This window comes from Anomalospiza imberbis, chromosome 8 (genome assembly GCF_031753505.1).
Source record: "Anomalospiza imberbis isolate Cuckoo-Finch-1a 21T00152 chromosome 8, ASM3175350v1, whole genome shotgun sequence".
Classification (NCBI taxonomy): domain Eukaryota; kingdom Metazoa; phylum Chordata; class Aves; order Passeriformes; family Viduidae; genus Anomalospiza; species Anomalospiza imberbis.
The window spans coordinates 15,581,476-15,600,281 of NC_089688.1; the positions used below are offsets into that span (position 1 = coordinate 15,581,476).

The 18,806-nt window shown below is 41.2% G+C and overlaps 2 protein-coding genes across 2 annotated transcripts in view; one reads left to right on the plus strand and one right to left on the minus strand.

Annotated features, from left to right (window-relative positions):
- Positions 1–6,017, minus strand: part of SEC24C (SEC24 homolog C, COPII coat complex component) — a 332,064-nt gene extending 326,047 nt beyond the window's left edge. The window contains exon 1 of the mRNA XM_068198485.1: positions 6,004–6,017. The gene's annotated coding sequence lies outside the window, so the exon portion shown is untranslated. The remainder of the gene's footprint in view (positions 1–6,003) is intronic.
- A 214-nt stretch (positions 6,018–6,231) lies between these two features.
- SORBS1 (sorbin and SH3 domain containing 1) overlaps positions 6,232–18,806 on the plus strand; it is a 160,655-nt gene continuing 148,080 nt past the window's right edge. The window contains exon 1 of the mRNA XM_068198422.1: positions 6,232–6,330. The gene's annotated coding sequence lies outside the window, so the exon portion shown is untranslated. The remainder of the gene's footprint in view (positions 6,331–18,806) is intronic.

The window sequence follows — 18,806 nt, forward strand, 5'->3', positions numbered from 1 at the left end:
TTTTATTTTACACTAATGCTATTTATGGAAAGTATTTCAGGTTCATAAATTATTTCTATTTTTATGGAGAATCTTATTCTAAGCATTACCCATGCCTTACTAGGGAACACAGTGTTCCCTGTTGAAATGATGAGCTGTGTTTAACTAGCAAAGATGGCTGTATGTTTTCTGTGTGAACATGTATATGTGCAGGTATGTAGTAACAGATGTGAATTAACCTGCATAGCCTGCCAAAGAATTGGTTATTAAAACCATTTAATGATTATTTAGGGCAATAAGAAATATATGCCCATACACCCTGTTACGACTGCACAGCAAGGCATTCCCTTTGAGGAACCATGGATTGCTTGCATATATGGTCTGCAGTAGACTTGGACAAATCAAAACTTCCTTGACTTTCTGTGTTAGGGACGGAGAACATACATGTGGACACTGGTATGTGTGGCAGCTGCTACTTGAATTGAAAGGGCTGGAAATACAGGCAATCAAGAGAGTGGACAAGTATTTTGTACAAGGCTGCATGCAGTAGTGTCAAAGCTGGAAACAGAGACAGATCTCTGAATGATTTCATCTAAACATCCTCCTCTATACTACCCTATATACCAGACAGAGAGAAGCAATAGGCTGTGGTGGAAGGCAGAGAAAGAAAAGTCAAACTTTATCTCTGCTTAGAGAAAAACTGTCTTTGTTTGCAGAATCTGCTTGTTCCCAGCAAGAGAAGTGTTAAAGCAGCATTCAGAGTCCTCATTCCTCCTGGGATTTGGAACATAACAGCAGATGCCAAGGTTACCTTTGTGCTGTCTTCCAGTGAGGCTCTAGTGCAGGCACAAACACAATGCTGCTCTTCTTCCCTTTCTACTATCAATATCAATGATAATCATGGTTTCTTACAAGGATTCCATTTAAATTATACAGAATGAAAGTAGAGGGACTGTCTAGTTTGTCTCTTGAGGACAAATGAAGACTGGTCACTGAGTTCAAATCTTTTTTTCTAAAGGATTTCCAGAAGCCAATGCTGTTGTGACCCCTCTCATACCAGGTGGGAGTCGGCAGCATTTACCACAACCAAGGTTGAAAACCATTACGCAAAATCCCTGAGCTGTTCAAGATCACCTCATAGCTGAACCTTTCCACACTTTAGTTTCTCTGCTTCCCTTATTTGTCTGTGCAAAGTTGGTATAAATCACCATAATCCTGGTTTAATAATTTTTAATATTTCTGATGGGAAAAAGGGCAGTGCTGCCTAGTGGATAGATGATGAAATTAGGACTAAGAAAATAAGAGATGAGATCTCTAATATGACACTGATTTGTGGGGTGATCATGGTCAGATTGCCATTCTCTGCCTCAGTTTTCTCCTTTGGTAAATTGGAGGCACTTTTTCACTTTGCCTTTGCCCAGCATGGATATGGATGGTGGTCTGTGATGTAAATAAGGTGGATTCTGGTTTTAAATTTTTAATCTCTATTTTTAACCCTTGTCCTTGACAGCTTTGTACTTTGTGCCATCATTTTCACTCTGCACTTTTCATACAAGACTGAATGGGAGAGGACTCTTTCCTTGATGGTAGCTCACCTGCAGCAGTCAAGATAAAATGTTGACAGAAAAAGCAGGGAGGTGAAGTTCCAGACCACTCATTTTGACAGATGACAGCAGAAAAAAATGTGTCTCACTTTTGCCCTACTATTTACTCAAGCAGAAAACAAAACAATAGAGATGGGAAAAGATCTGAAAGAGCTGTCACAGAACAAGTGCACCATGCCAATAATTTGAAGGATTAAGGACCCCAAGCTGTATGTCCTGACACAATAGCTAGGGCCATCCTGTTCACTGGGTTCATGGATTAGAGGGATGCTTCATATGATTCTGGTTTTCTTTTCAACTCTGGTTGAACAAACATAGCCTGTGTGCTTGCAAATCCCTTGTTAGCAATGCAAAAGGTCAATACAATTTCCCTTTCACTACACTCTATGATTTTGCCTTTGGAAAATGTTGCAGTTGGTCTGTCTGGATGCCTTCACAGAATCAGCATGACTGTGTGTCTGGTTTAAATGGATGAAGAATGGTGGGAAGCCCAGAGAAGGGGCCTGGAGTCAGTGTACCTGCATTGAGTTGGAGACACTGGGAGACTGACGGGAGACACATTTGACTTTCTTGTTTAAGCTGCTGTCTTACGAAGTAGGGTAGTTCAACTGTGAAGTGCACTTTTGTTCAGGCTATGGCTATGGAAATGGCAGGATTTGGGATCAGGGATGTCACAAAATTTATTTTAAAGACTTCTCTGTTTTACAAATAAAAAGATGATGTTGCTTTAGTGCTGTGGAAAGTTTATCTGGGCTTGAGTCAAACAGGGAATTTTCTTCTTCTCACATCACTGCTAGCAAGCTGTCAAGAAGTTGTCCCATCAAGTTCCTGTGTCACCTCAGAGGACTGCCATTCTGTCACTAAATATGTGCCTCCTTTAACATAATCTAGAGGCACAATGTAGGAATTTCATGATCAATGAGATAAATTCTCATCATCAGCAAAGATGATCACAGAAGTCCCACAAACTTCAGTAAGTGAGGAGTATTTGTGCCTGTGTACTTATTACCTATGAACATTTATCGTTAAGAATCTAAAAAGTTACATGGTTTGTGGGAGTACAGAAAAAATTCACAAGAAGTATCACAGCTCCTGGGACAGCATGTGGACTCAAATACTCCCTGTCCAATGAAGGGTCACTTCTTTTTCAACCTCACAGCTCAAAATTTCCATGGGAAGGGATGGAGGTGGAGAGCAAATGTGCCGTGTAGCCAAAGTCTTAGTACTAAGAAGGATTTGGATATATGTTTGAGTGCTTTTTGTGTTGCCCCATAATCCATTTATCTCTGTTTTCTCATACCAGTTATTTAGCCATTACATTTATCTTGTTTCAGTGAGGGTACTTAGATTAACAGTAAAATTCCAGTGCACCTGGGTCATGTGTCAGAGTTGTAAGTGTGATGCAGTCTTTGTATGTGCACAGGACAAGCCCCTTAAACAGAGAGATGCCTGTCAATTGATGATACTGTGAAGGCTGTTAGTTGCTCTTATGGGCCTCTACCTGAAGTATCAGCACTGTTAGTTTCCTCCTGGTACTTGTCCCTGAGAGACATTGTTCAAGAGAAAAATAGGGTTCTGTCCTTGTCTGGGGCAGTTTGCTGAGGATGCAGTAGCAGTGGGGGATATTCCTTCATTCAGCCTGAGATGTCCCTGCATTGTATTCAAAGCATTAACTTTGTGATGAAAGATTTGCTCCCTCTGGTAACATAGCTCTTTGCAAGAAGGGCTGAGTTCACTTCCTAGTGAGACCATTTGCCCTACTACACACTTAAAGCTCTTGTGTTCATGTGTCATCTTAGACTGATTGCCGTTATTAGTTTGGCTGCTAGTAAGATAACAGTCCATTACATGCTTTTTTTATACAGCCTGGACACAAGCAGGAAGGCAGACTTCCTGCTTTAGAGAGGAGCAGGAAGATGGGGCATTTCAGGAGACAAAGGTTTGGTATTTACAAAATGCATAGCAGATGGGCAGCTGTAAAGTCACCTGCTGACAGCAGTGAGGTACAAAGCCCTCTCCTGTTTCAGAGGAAATGCTTGTTCCTCACAGATAGCCCAAGTAGCCCAAGTTTGAAGGGTTTTTATCTGCATCAGCTACATGGGGCAGGCTTGGGGTTTGAGCATATTTTGAAAAATGTCGGCTCTTATTTAGGTGAATTTTCAGAAAAGTTCAACAGCTTTTGAAAATTGGGTCATGTATGTAAGTGTGCTTTCACTTAAAATCGTTATTTCTCTGTGGTTTGACTTGCAATTGCCTGCTGCTGTGTTTGGGACTAGTGTGGTGGCCATGCCAGTGCTGAGATTTTAACAGATCTGACTCCTCTGTTGCCAGCAGAAAAGACCTACATTTCTGCATTCATTGTGATCTTGTCAACTCATTTTTCCTGTTCCACAGTGCCCATAAGCAACTGTATAATCTAAGGATAGTGGGAGTGGTATTTCAACAGTGCAGATAAAAAAATACAGTCCAGAACTTCTTGCATTGAGAAGCACTAATGCAATTAGAGAGGCAAAACCAGGTTTACTTTGTGCTGCTGGTAGATCTCCCTGAAGAATGAACCTATCCTGCTAGGCAGCTCTCTGCCTTCCCCATGTAAAAACCTGGAACACAATAGCTCTTCTAGATTGGTAGATTGACATTCCTGGGTTCAGAGATGGACCAGCAAGTCCACAGTCTAATAAAAGGTACTTGAACTGGTTCTTAGAAGTACTGTTTCAGGAGCAGAGACAGGCAAACTGCTTGCAGACCCTGAACAGACTAGGAGATGATCTGTCACAAGGTTACAATGTTTAACTATCTGTCTGCCTACACTGTTCCTGGCTTCTGCCTCTTTTGTATGGAGATGTACATATAGACTTGCACACATTTGGCACTTCAGTAAATTTCTAAATTAAAAATGAGCATTTCAGCTATTAGGTCAATCTCAGGCCTTGTTTTCAATTATTCTCACAGATTGCTGTTCTTATGATGGGATGTTTTTGGGGTTTTTTTGAGGGGTGGGAATACCAATGAATAAAATGTCTTCTTTTTTTTTTTTTTTTTTTTTTTTTTTTTTTTTTTTTTTTTTCTTGATGCTATTAAGCCTGGATAACATGAGGTTTTGTGCCTAAGTGGGTTCAATGGCTTTGGCAGGATGCCACAAATTTCATCTCCCTTCTCTCCATCGGATGAGAGAGAAACAGACATCTATTTTCTGCCCTAGCTGGATTTCAGATTTGAGACTTCCCGGCTGTCCATTCTGCTCTGAGATGATGATCACGTTCCTCTCTCCTGGGGATTTCAAGAAGCAGAGGGCTGCTCGGGATCATCCCTGCAAACTTCCTGTCCCCATCTGGAAGGCAGCTAGCCTGCCTTTTGTATTTATTCATCTCTCTGAAATGAAGGCGATTACTCCAGCTGCCCTTGAGAGGTTAGTGTGCTTTTAGAGGGAACAAAATTTAGGGTTAAACTTCCTTTGTGTCTTCTGGCCATTGAAAACAAAACGTGTTTGATCTTTTCTCAAACAAATTTACAGACTGAGATCTAATTAATTTATTTTGGCAACCGGTTTGAATTATTTGGTGATTTTTTGATTCATGTATAGTATTCATGAAAAGACAAACCACATTCTTATGGCTGTCAGTATATTAAAGTCAACTGGAACTTTGAAGGTGAAAAAGAATGAAAACACAGTGGTATCATCTGAATATTGAAAATAGTCCACATGATGTGCCATGTTAGCCTGAGAAGGATGAAATTCCCCTACGTGTCCATGGTGTTTCTTCCTTATACAGTCAGCACAGGCAGCACAGTCAGGCCATCTGTGGATTGGTATCTTCACATGGTTTGTCTGTATGCTCGTGAGTCTGGGCTGCCTTTCCTCCACTTTTGTGGAGTACCCAAGCTGATCTGGGAGTTGAGCCCTAAGCATTAATGAAACCAAAATAGCAATATTAATAGTAATATTAATCCGGTGAAAAGCAGCGTGAATGAGATAGGGATTTTCCCCTCTCCTCGATTTGATCTATTTTTCCCCAGAGGGAGCGTTTAGTAATTTACCAGAGTTCTCTTCCCCCTTCCTTCGTGTCTTCCTCTCCATTCTTCAGTGACTTGTGCTACACACAGTTGAGACACCGATGGCTGCACTGAACGCCTCTAGCTCAGCCGTGTACCCACCCGCACCGGTGCCCAGCTTCCCCAGCGCTCAGTCCTCAGCCAGTTTCCCCACCCTAACAACTAATAGCGACCGACACGCGCAACAGGTCGGGCAGGGCCCGCCGCGCCCCCCGCTCCCCGGCTGCCGCCTCGGCGGCCGCCGCGCTGCTCCCGCCTTCCTCGGGTTCGGCTGGGGTTCGCTTTCCCGACTGGAAGCGTAGGCCCTCTTTCCTCCTGGCTCCCGGCAGGGGCTCGCTCCGTGCCAGCGCCGAGCGGGTGGTTCCCGCGCCGCTGCCGCCGGGCGGGCGGGGGGCGGCGCCCAGCGCGGCCGCCGCCTGCCGGGGAGCCGCGGCGGCGCGGGCGGCTCGGCTCGGCTCGGCTCGGCGCGGCTCGGCGCGGCGCGGCTCGGCTCGGCTCGGCGCGGCTCGGCTCGGCTCGGCGCGGCGCGGCTCGGCGCGGCTCGGCGCGGCTCGGCTCGGCTCGGCTCGGCTCGGCGCGGCTCGGCTCGGCGCGGCTCGGCTCGGCGCGGCTCGGCTCGGCGCGGCGCGGCTCGGGGGAGCGTGGCTGCGGCGTCCCGTCCGGGCGGGCGCAGAGGCTGCCGAGCGGCTCCGAGGTAAGCTCTTCTGTGCGGGTAACTTTGCGGGTCGGCCGGGGCTTTCTCAGCTATGGCAGCTGGTCACTGCCCTCCGTCTGCAATGGAAATCGCCTTGGCTCCATTTTATTCTTGAGATTATTTATACACATAAGGACTAGTCATTCTTTAAAGGGCCATTATGCTGTAGGATATTAGCGCCTCTCTGTTTTTCCTAGTATCCAGAGACGGTGTCGATGTTACACCACAATTTTTGCGAGCCTTTATTCAAGCCTTATTTGCAGGTAGAAGAGATTGCAGATGCAGAGAAGCAGGTTTGAGAATGAGCTTCTCGTGCTTGTAAGTAGAAGTGCTGTATTTCTGTCAGGGTGAAGGGGAAGGAGATTACAACATTGCTTTTAAAATGAGAGGGAATGCACAGGGGCATTTTCTATATACCTTCGGACTCAGCAAACGGAGTGAATCTGGTGTGGGCAGTGTGTGTCTACTTGTCCCGAGAGAGCCGAAGCCAGGATGTATGCATTACGGTTGTTCATTCATCAGCGGCTGCAGATAATGCAATTACCAAGTCAGCAGCGCATGGATGCTGCCCTGTGTGCGACATGCTGAGAATACTGTACTTTAGGAAGCCAACACTTGCTGTAGTTTGGAAAAACAGAAGCTGGGAATGGCAGGGTATGAAACCGTTGTATCTTTGAGTGGAAAGGAGGCTGCTGGTTGGTCTCACTCTATTGTTTCTAAAGATTTGTATTTTGTGTGCTTCTCTGCAGAGGTGTAAATACCTTTTGCAAGCAGTTCATAAGGAATTCAGGAGTGAAAAATAATTGTCAACAGCTTCAGGTATCACCAGTGCCTCATGAATGGTAGGTGGTTTAAATGTCTGAGAATATGCAGTAGTTTTAGTCAAATTCTATCATAGAAAGGGCTTCATTTAGCTCTCAGTTTTTTATTTACAGATCAGATTCTGCAGCTTGGGTATGGCTACCTCACCCCTGAGGTGTCTTGGAAGGGAAGGAGAAAAAAATCACCAGCATGATTGCCATGGACACAACAATTCCTTATTTATTTATTAGGCTATTAGGGTAATGAAGAAAAGCCATGCCTGCCCTGCTGTGCAGATCTCATTTCAGCAAAACTGCCTGGGCTCCTGCTGTTACCCTTGTTTGATTTTTAACCAGTAAGTGCCCTGCGCTCGTGTCAGTGCTGTGGTTGTTACTCCTTTATGTATGGGTTCAATAAAGGAGCCCCCAAATCAAGGGCACCTGAGTGGAACCCAGATGGTTGATAGTGGGATTTGTTCTAAGCAGAATCTTTTCTTTACTCTTCTGCCCAAAGATCAGTGTTTCCTTACTTGTAGTTGTTGCTTTTATATTCTGCATGGTATTGCTATTGCTGCTGCTTTGGGTAAATATTTGGTATATTAGTATTTCATTTTATAGATTATGCCACTTGAAGATTGTTGTCTCTTGTATGTCTTGTCATAAAAAGACATCTGTCCCAAATGCTTCCCTCTCTAAGACATCCGACAAGGTGGTTTAACTTGCACAAGGTTAGTGACCGATTGGTATCTCTTGGCTTCTAAAGGCTGGACCACATTGGTTCTGCTGCATGGGTAGACATACCAAAAACATGTATGTATCACATTTGAATGTCCCTAATGAATCCCATTTATTTTTCTTTTGCACTCCCCTTTTCTTCAGTAGGCATACTTATCATCTTTAAATAGGAATAATTATTTTTAAAGATAATCCTGTTCTGTAAAGTCAATATAGATTCATAATGATCTATAAAGTAGTGATATAAGTAGTGATATTTATAGAGTTAAAACACAGCACGTGTACCTTTTTTGGAATACATCAGATATTTTGTAAACAGACACAGAAACACACAAACTCACACCTAATGTGTTTAGAAGAAGAAAGAAACAGTGCTTAATAAATTTCACATGCCCAGGAGGCTAATCTAAAAGTCAGGAAGGTAAAAATTATGTATTCCCTGTGAGTATTATTAGCAGCTTCCTTTTTCTTTGATACGTAAGTGATTCAAAGGGTACAAATGTAAGGGTTCCTCCAAAGGAAGGTCATGTGATAAACAGGTCTCTTCTTGTGTTTTCTGTTTGTAGGGGAAGGAAAATATTTGGAGTAGGGGGAAAGGAGAACTTAGAGAACCTTTGAAGCACTCTGCAAATGTTGAATGACAAGTTTACTGCTTTTGCAAAGGTTGAATCTGGGGGAAAAACAGGAATGTTAAAGCTTTGTGAAAATTACATGTTGTATTTTGAAGAATGTGCTGTGTATGTGGGTGCAGCGTATGTGTGCACACGCTGGGATCACTATTAAGACATGGCAGCAGATGTTCACAGAACTTACACATGCTGATGTGTTACTGTATACAATGTGCTAATTAACTGATGAACCTACTACAGTATGCTTTGTTGCAATGGTGTTCTGCAGTAGGGAGCTACACTGGTTCACTCTCTGTTCCTCTATGTTTCTTTGGTGTTATTTTTCAGTTTTTTGTACCTTGACTTTGCTAAATGCCCCTTTGGTTTTATGACAGCACAGTGCAGATGGGAAGACCAAAACAGTGCCCTTGCTGGTTCTGTTTTACTTTAAGCAAAAATGATAATATATATCTCCTAAGATGGATGAACAATTGTGATATTTTCTCTCTCTCCTGAGTCCTTTGCAGTGAGCCACAGAGGTTCTGTTGGTCTGATCCTGAAGTCTTCAATCTCTTCCATAATCCCATTATCTGCTGTGGTGCTATATATGTGAATGAGCATTAAGGAATTAGGTTGTACAGTGTGTGTTGTTTGTGGAGCAAGTTAAGACAGGGTCAGCACTTTCATTGCTCAGTGTAATTTATATTAGAGCAGAGACTACCTATAGGATTATGGAAACTGCTGTGCCTTGCCTTTAAGAACAGACAAGTTTTCAGCTGAGAAGCTTGCTTTTTTTTTTTTTTTTGGTGAGATATTTTATTTGGATTTATTCAGCATTGGGAAGTACGCTAGCAGCATGGATAAAGTTCAGTGTTCTTTGAAAATTGTTTTTACTTCAGGCCTTTGAAGTTCTCAGTCATGGGTAGGTTGTTTTAGTCTTTACTCTTATTGTGTAAAAGACTATGCTAGGGCTTTTACTTGCTGCTTAGGATCTCTGAAGTAGGAACATAAAATCATGGGTTTTCAACAATGTTGGATACCCAGATGCTTTTGTTCACTTTTTCCTTTTCCTTGGGTGACTAATACTTAGTCTATATATCTAAATAGGGCTTTATGAACCTGACATTAGCCTTTAGTATGATTTCAGCCTCTGCTCCTTTGCAGACTGTATTGTGACCCTTCTGCTTGTCACAGTATAAGCTGGTTTTGGACTCAGTATTTGTATCAGTTATAGGAGAGGGTTTGGGAAGTGATGCTGTCATGTCTTCACACTCAGCCAAGAGAATGCTTACCCAAGCATGACAGTAAAGGCAAATGTGCTACTGTAGGTGTCTTCCAAAGAAGGTTGTCATACTGATGCCATATATGCTTGGGTTCGTCAGTACTTCTGAATTATTTTTGCATGAAAATTGATCCATGCCAAACTGCTGGGGCAGTGGTGGTCAGACACTTTGTGATAACTCTGCCAACTAGATACAATCATGCCTCACTCTCATTAGGGTTGCTAAAACAGACACTACATGCCATCACAGACAGAAATACTATCTAAATACTGGAAGAAATAGCACTTCTGTATATCCTTTTTTGCCGTTTCACTAAGATGTAATGAATCATGATTAAGTAATTTTGGATTCTTGCATCATGGATGCTGTTCTTTGGAATGTGTTTGGGAAAACAAATACTATTAGATGAGAATAATGAGGTAGAAAAACTGGTTTGTGATATGCTTCTCAGATCAGACACTTCATATTGGAATTTGGGTGTGTGAATGCCCATATGTCAAGTTGGTATTTTATTCTTTCTCACTTTCTTTACATCTTGTCACCGATCTAATGTGTACAATGTAAGCCTGGGTATTTGGGTTTCTTACCTATTCAGAGTAAGAGGAGATGATCTAGATTGATTGATTTTTGGCCAAGTTGGTTCCATATCCTGTGTGAAGTCTCTCTAGCCACAGAATTACAGTGTAGCACTAAATCTGTTTCTTATCTACAAATGCGAGCATAGCAGGCAACTCTGCTATCACTTTACAGTTGAAGGAAATGTGGAGAGGTAAAGCAATTTCTAAAAAAATTTAGCTTTTATATCCATAGCCAATCTTGTAGCAGTTTATTGATGTTTTTCCTCTTCATAAACAATAAAAACTTTGAAGTGAGTGACCTTATCTTAGAAAGCAAACTGTTGCTAAAATTATTCTTTGCTAGGAAAACTTCTGAAATAATTCTACTTCCTCTTACACTGAGAACTAAGAGAAGAGTATTTGGTGCTGTAACAGCTGGGGGTTTTCAATGCCTCCATCAAAATGGGGAAACAGGAAATGGCAGCATGCAGGAAAATGTAGTTTGTCTACAGAATTGATTTATAGCTATAATGGTCTTTCAAAGAATCAATTATTTGCATATAATCACAATATGAATGAAATCTGCCCCAGGACCAGAAGGCTATTCTGGTTTTGAATACGCAATGCAATCCTCATTCACATAAGTAGCAGAAGTTATATTTTTCTTAGAACAGGACGAACATAATTAGAATGAAGGTGACTGCTTGGAAAAGGAGACTGATACCAGAATATGAGTTCATTTTCCTTTTTTCTATGTCTGTATCGATCCTATAATTTAAGAGTAAGAAGTAGTGGTTGATGAATTATTATGATGAGCTTTGTGAGTTTGCTACCACTCTCCAGTGTCTGCAGTGTTGTCATTACAAGAGACATACCAGTGGTGCCAGGAAGGCCAAGTCTAATGGTCTTTGGAGTCAAGTGCCTTTTTATAATCACAGGCATGGTTTTTCCCAATTAGGCAAGGCAAGTTAGTCATGTGAGGCCCTAAGAGAGAAAGGCCAGATTTAGGGACTGTGCACTTAGACTTTTGCCCAGCTACATGTGAGGTAGTGTTAGCTCTCACTTAGATCAAGACAGCAGTTTAGCAGAGCTAAGAAAAAGCAATGAGCCCTGCATCAGCACAAAATCTTGTTTGACATAATCTGGAGTTATAGCTGGTGTTATCTTAAAATATCTTAAATATCTTAAAAATATCAATTCATCTGAAATTTGTACAGCATTTATGGTAGATAAGGATATAATTACAAAAACAGTCTCGGTAAATTTAAAGATATTTATCCTTTTGTCATTGGTATTACTTAAGCAAGAAAGAGTACAAGATTGAACTAGGTCTGTTTCCTACTTTGTCTATTCTGTTGTGATGTGCTCTGACTGAGCTCTTTAAATACTGGGAAAAACTGTTTGTTCAAGTAAGACATGTCTTTGCAGTAGTGGTACTTGTAACTTCCTTCTATTTGTCAATTTTGTAGAATTTTATGGAATGAAGTGTCGGTTTTATAAATGGTTACTTTTCTAAAAACTTGACTGAAATTTATTTGCATGTGAAATACCTCTAATCCTTGTGGAAAACCATTCTTGTGTTTTGGGGACAGGCCAGTCACAAAATATAAGCTGTACTGAGAGAATAGCCAGTCATACAGCACTGAGCTCCACAGACTCTTGCTGGATATTAAAGTGTGGTTGGCAGTTTTTTGCTTAACTCTGAATTGAGTTTTGTGTGGTCATGGCAGGAGGCAGATGACCAGTGCTTGGCAGGGGAGAAGACCCCAGGAAGATTAGCATGACCTGTGGGTGTTTATGTTGTGCCTTGGAGGATGACACAGGTCCTAGATGCTGGGTAATGCCCTGGCACCTGGGCTCTGACTTCATACTGCTCCTAGCAAAAAGTCTGAACTGAGTGTGAGTTGAGGCTGCCTAAAAAGGCTGTGAGTCCTTGCAGCAGATACTGTAAGACTGCAGACTGTTTTCAAATGATTCCCACCTCATCTTGCCCATCTGAAATTGGCACTGCAAGGATAGAATACTTGACTAGAGGCTGTACTGTGGAGAGTCTCCTAACAGTGCTGACTGTTTCTAAGCTTTTCTCTGGCAATGCCAGCAGTCACTGAATGCTCATCCTGAGGTTCCTTCCTGGAAGTAAGTGAATTTGGTGCTCCACACAGTTGTGAGGATACAATCTCTGTCTCCAGAAGCCTTAGAGAAGCTCTTTGTGTGGAATACCCTCCATCATGTAGTGTGAAAGATATGGCGTGTGGTATTCAGTGTATCAACTTAGAATTACCAGTCACGTCTTTTGCTACAAAAAAGTTGCAATGCATTTCTGCTCACTGCCCTGTTCCAATATAATGTGTTTCAAGAAGCTATCTTCTCACAAACCTGTTGGGCACAAGTCTGCAAAATCGGAAAAGAATATATCACATACACAAACATGTTGAGGGGCAGTTAAAAGCTATATGTGCCTCAGAGTTACAGCTTCCAGAAAAAATCATTAGGTATCGCAGTTTCTCTTGATGCGGTATGACGTTTGAAGAGCAAGAAATAGTACTCTTATTACACATTTTAATAGGTGACTAGATATTTGGTTTTGTTCTTTGTCTTGAAAAGGCTCTTTGTGCTGTCAGTACAACTAGACTGAAAGCTTTTAGGCTGATTAATAATTAGAACAACCCACTAAATATTTTACATGCTTTAATTTTTTTTTATCTTATCTATTGATACTTTTCTTCAAAGAGATTATGATATGAGAGGAAACCTTACTACAATATGTGTTAAGAATTTATATAACTTCCTATAAAAGATTGACAAGTGCGAAGGTTGTGTAAGCATTCGTTTTCTCACTCTATCTTTGCTTCAGTTTCTTCTCTCTTTCTCTGTTGTACCTCTCTGAATCTTTTAGTTGGGTAAGTAACCAAATAACTGTTTCTTTTTTGAGAACTTATATGTCCAGCAGATGTGTGCTTCCCTCATGTAAGATGATACATGAATGTACAATAAATGCAAATCCATGTGGCAGAAAGTTTGCTTTCTAGAAGGTTGGATGTGCCAAGCAACAGTACTGTTATAAGACTGGGATAGACACACAGTGAAGAACACTTGGTTTGTGTCCTACCTTGCCATATTATTGGGCACCATCTCTTAGCATATCTGTGAGTTTTGAGTCTTTACAGCCAACTATACAGGTGTACCAAAAAAAAAAAAAATCACAGAATCAGAGACTCCAGACATGGAAATCACATTTTCTTGGGCACTGGAGACACTTGGATTTGAATTTAATATCTTGGGAAAGGCAAGAAAATACTTTACTTGCTATTCTAACATCTAGATGTTTCAAAGACCTGTACAAATTGTGTTGTGATTCTCCTAAAAGTGGTGCTTAGTTGCACATATGGCGGTGCACATATGTGCACACAAACGTTCTGGACCTTTTTTTCTGTTTTACTGCCTGAATTCAAAGAACACTGGCACCGGCTGAGATCAAAGTCCTCATAAGAATAGGCTTGTGCAAATACACTAGAGACAGCATTGACCCAGAATGCTTTAGGACTAAGATAGTGGGAAAACTGGGATAGGAAAGACTGGGAGAAGGATGAAAAGGCAATGGGGCATAGTGCTGTTGACATGGACTCTTGCATGAGGAATGACATGAGGCCTGGGAGGCTCTACCTTTTCCTTTCCTTTGTAGTTTGGCTTTGGTCTGTGATCTGGCGTTATTGGGGAGTTTGCATACTTGGTAGTGAGTCCTTTCTTGCCTCAGACAGGTATGAGCTAGCAGAAAAAACCTCACAGACATTCTAATCTCTCTTTCCTAGCAGTTCACATAGTTTTGTGAGATTTCCTTTGTGAGGACTTTCATAAGTAATACACTGCTTATTCAATTGTGAGATGTGTTATCCATAAAAAAATCCTGAAAGTATTTGAAAGAAAAGAAACTTCACAATGGTTGAAGAGGGATTGCTGTTTTACTGGATGTATGACATACTCATGACAGAACATATCTTCAAGCCTGGGTATACTATTAACAGTAAGCTTTTAATGAAAGTGTTCTTAAAATATGTATCATTTATTGCTTTATTTTGCTAAGTGATCTCTAGAACACTGTTCTAAAAATATCTATGTTTTAATCACAAGGCTGTGCTCATTTTCTTAAAAATTATTTATACTTTATAAAAGGAAACAAAACCCTCAGAGACCATTTCCTATTACAATTTCTGGATCACTGCACCCCATTGTATAAGAAATGAATATGAATAGGGTAAATGACTGGCCATCAGTCTTTGTGTTTATGTTGTTCAATTAATGATTATTAGACTTAAATCATGTTACTCATGTTTTATTTCTAATTAGCTGAGAGATGTGATGTATCTTTACATGATTGTTGTGATCTTTTTATAAAAACACTGGTTGGTATCTGTATTGGTGCTAAAACCAAACAGTAAGAACGCCAAGAGAAGGGGTTTATCAAGCAAGTAAACTAGGTGGAGATCCTTGGGTTAGCAGCCATGGAGGGACAGAAGGGAATAGTGTTACTTAGCTCTGAAGGGTGGAAAGTGGGATAGACTTAGCAGTCAGACATTCCACATAAAATTGCTCTGTTCAGTGCAGGAAATGAACGAGGCAGAGGTGTTCCTTCTCCCCACAGCTGGCTTTAACTCATAGCACTCCTGCCAATAAGTCTTTTTCCTCAATGTACATATTTTGAGTGGCTGTTTCTCTTTGGGTGGAATTTTGATTAAAAAGAATCCAGGTCTCTTGTTTTGCAATCAGTTTGCTGAGGAGTAGAAGCACTTCAACATCTCACCTCAGCTCCTTCAGCTTCTCCCTTTGGAGGGGGTCTTACAGAGTCCTAATGTGTACATTTGTAAGACTGGGAGATAACATCTGGAGAATTGCCTGCTATGTTGTGAGGCCTCGTTAAACAGAGAACAATAACCCTTTCCATCTCACAGCCCTCACTTTTGTTCTTTCCTGCTGTCTTGCATTGTTTTTTACTAGAACAAACAAGCTATGAGTGCACTCAGATGTGCGCTATTTGTGCCCAGTGAAAGCCATCATGTTAGGCATGCACTCATTGTGTTGATCTGAACAAATGTTCTGCTGCTGATACTGCGCTCACTAGAGCTCAGACACTGTGTGAGCTGTGGTATTTTGTGACTCATGCTTCATCAAGCTGTAACTGTTAGCTGTTTAGCCTTTACCAGTGCAAGGGATTTAATATCGGATCCAAAATTAATGGACTTGATGGAAACAATCTCTCATTGCATTCAATCAGCTAGATTCATCCACAAGGATTTTGGGCTGAGTTGTCAGGATAGGATGTTAAATAACTGCTCCCTTTTGATTTTTCAATTTCATTACATTGGTCTGGAATTAATAGAGAGTGAGAGAGACTGTGGAAATACTGCAATGGCAGTGTAGTTGCTTTTGAGCAACATTTGAGGCTCAGTGGATGGTATAGCCCATTACTGCCATACCACAGTTGACATGTTTCACAGCAGATGACAAATACACCTCTTGAACACCTCATTGTTTGCCCTCTGATTCTATCCACCACTGCAGAAACTCCCTGCTGTGAAGACAAGATGTTTGCAGTTTCCAGAGGTCAGCACAAGGGGAAGGTCCAATCATGAGTGGTTCAGTGTTCCCTGTGTTTCTAGGGCTTGTATAGATTCCTCAAATAGAGTTGATAGAGGAGCTCTGGAGAGTGCCACAGATACTGCCAATTCACAGTCCAGTAAGAAAAGACAATGTGGGCATCTCTATCTCTCCCTTCCAACACAGAAAATTTCCCAATCTTAATGTGTTTAAATGAACATTTTCATTTACTTGTTGTTGTCACTGAAGCTGTGTAAGTTTTCTTTTTATTGAATATGACATTTATCCTCCTTTTTCTCAAACATTGTCTTGCTGCCTCTTTAGGTGAAATACTGTGTTGTGTTGTTTGTTTTTCACTTTTAAAAACAATATAATCTAATTTACATAGTCTGGTGTTCATAAAGGCTTGTAGTTCAGCCCTGTGAAATCCTGTGACTAATTCATGATATCTCCTTGTTCTATTATGTAAGTTTGCAAGCCTTTGGCTAAAATATATGATAGATATTTCATAGATAGTTTCATTTCTTTTACAGGAAAACTAAAACTTTATGATAAATTATTTCATGCCTGTCGTAAGTTGTATGCCTCTGCTAGTGTTTTGCAGTACAGTAGCAGCACAAACACCACGAGCTCTCCCACCTTTCTGGTGAAGATTGGAGAAGGCTATAGGAATTTCAGGCTGATTACAGGCTTTAAGACCCATGTGCTCTAGTACATTCCCTGCTATATAAGCTAAAGCAAAATCACTGTTAGTGAATACTAACTCAGTGCTCAGCAGTTGGATCCCATCCAGGTTATACAATCATATAAGTAAATTTGGTGAAGCTTATTGAAGTGAAATCTACTGTTGAATTAAAAGAAAATCAAACATAATAATTGTATATAGACTCATGACCTTCAAAAATACCATGCTGCTTCTCTGGCAAATCAGCTATGACAAGAATTCAGTCACCTGGCAACAGAAGTAATTTGTGAGTCTTGAGTACAAGGACACCCCAAAGCCTCTGTTTGCCTTGTAGCATTGAGTGACAAGAAATCCTTGCTACTTGAGCTGCTGGATGTTACAGATCCCCTTCTCTTGGGCGACTCCTTCATCCTGAACTAGCCTTTGGTTGACAGTTAGCTCCTCAGAGCTTAATCCTATGGAAAGTCTGCTTTACATGGCATCTTGCCAAGCCATGGTCTGTCCTTGTATTAATTCAGATTTAATTAATTAATTCTATTTCTAATGGCTGAATAAACTAAGGCCAAGTCAGAGAATGCAATTAATTTTATAGTTGGAAAGACTACTACTGAAATGAAGACCATTTTGCTTCAATAAGGAGCATTGGGATCACTGCTTTTCATTATTAAGGCTCTATTAGAAGTGAGTCATGTTACCTCCTCTTGTCATCACATACATGCATAGGTACAGGTGATAGTTCACCTTCTGCAAGCTGGTGACTGAATACAGGATAGATGTGGGGGAAAGTCTTCAACAGCAAGCTTAACTCAGCCTGTCTCAGCACCCATGCTTGCCTCCCTGCAATGTTATGCCCACGTTCTAGTTGACACATGCTTTGGAACAGGCTCTCTGGAGCACCTGTCACGCCTCTTGATGCAGTGTCTGAGAGGGGAGGTTTCTATTTCCAGCTCTGTTACTGATATAGTGCAGGGTGACGTGTAAATTACACAACATTCTTTTATGCTTCCACTCTCTCGTCTCCGAAGTGGCTGAAGGATCCAGCCCAGTCAGGGTAGCCTTCTACTGTGCAGTAGGAACCCTGGTTTATTTGTGCTAATGTCCAAGATGATTTTGGGACAGGAGAGGGATGTTCTGCCCACATCTAATATGTGAACTTACGTGAAAACATGAATTCTGCAGGAAGCAATGCTGATGGCTCAGTGCAAGGCAGTCCCTGCTAGATGCATGCTGACTGTGGTACCATCCACAGCAAGTGCTTGGTGAACTCATAAGAGTTAATGTGAGCAAGAGATCTGGTTGTCTTTACATAGCATTCTGTAAGTGTAGAGAGCCATTAACTCTGGCAACATCCACTAATTTTGGATATGCCATAGAGTCACAGTTCCAAGCATCTGTTGTAATCTACCCCAGAAGCATCTGTGTTCCCTGTAGTGAGTACAGGAACTTTCACAGGAACTTTCACGTGTGGTTTATGGGAGTGACTTTTGAGTCACTGTGAGTGGAAAGTACAATAGAACTGTGAGACACTATCTTTGTGGGAAAAAAGAAGTCATTGCTGGAGTTGATTTAATCATCTTCCATAAGCTTCCACACTAAATGCTGGAAATTTCTACATTTTGTTTTGTTTGGTCAGTGCTTTATGCAAGTCTATTAGTGACAAGATTTTCAGAAGCAGTGTATGTTATCTTTCTATTTTGCTGTCCTCTCTATGAAATGTTGAGATAAACACTTTTGTTGACACTGAGTGACTGGGGGTCATGTTCCTGTAAAAGCCCTATTTCTCACTGAGGTCTTCTGTTTCTGTTAAGCCATTCTGTGTGTGTGCTGTGTGCTATCAGACACACTGACTTGAGGAACTGCGTTGTAACCCAGCTGGATACAGTGCTGATGCCAAGACCTGAACCCAAAGCTAGCTCGAGTATTTGGAGCCTAACCTGATGCCAGATCTGAGTGTGAGTGAGAAAAATTTCTTTTTTAGTTGTATGCAACAGAGAACATATGCAAAGAGTGTCCTGGTATGATCAGTAGTAGAAGACTTGTTTATGCTCACATGACAGTGATAGCAAGGGGAGACTCTGAGCCAAATGGACCATGTAATAGAGGAGTAGCTATTCAATTACTAATCACACAATTCAATTCACTGTATACCCCAGCATTAAAATAACTATTTATTCCCCCAACCATTCTATACCTCAGACACTCACTTTATACATGCA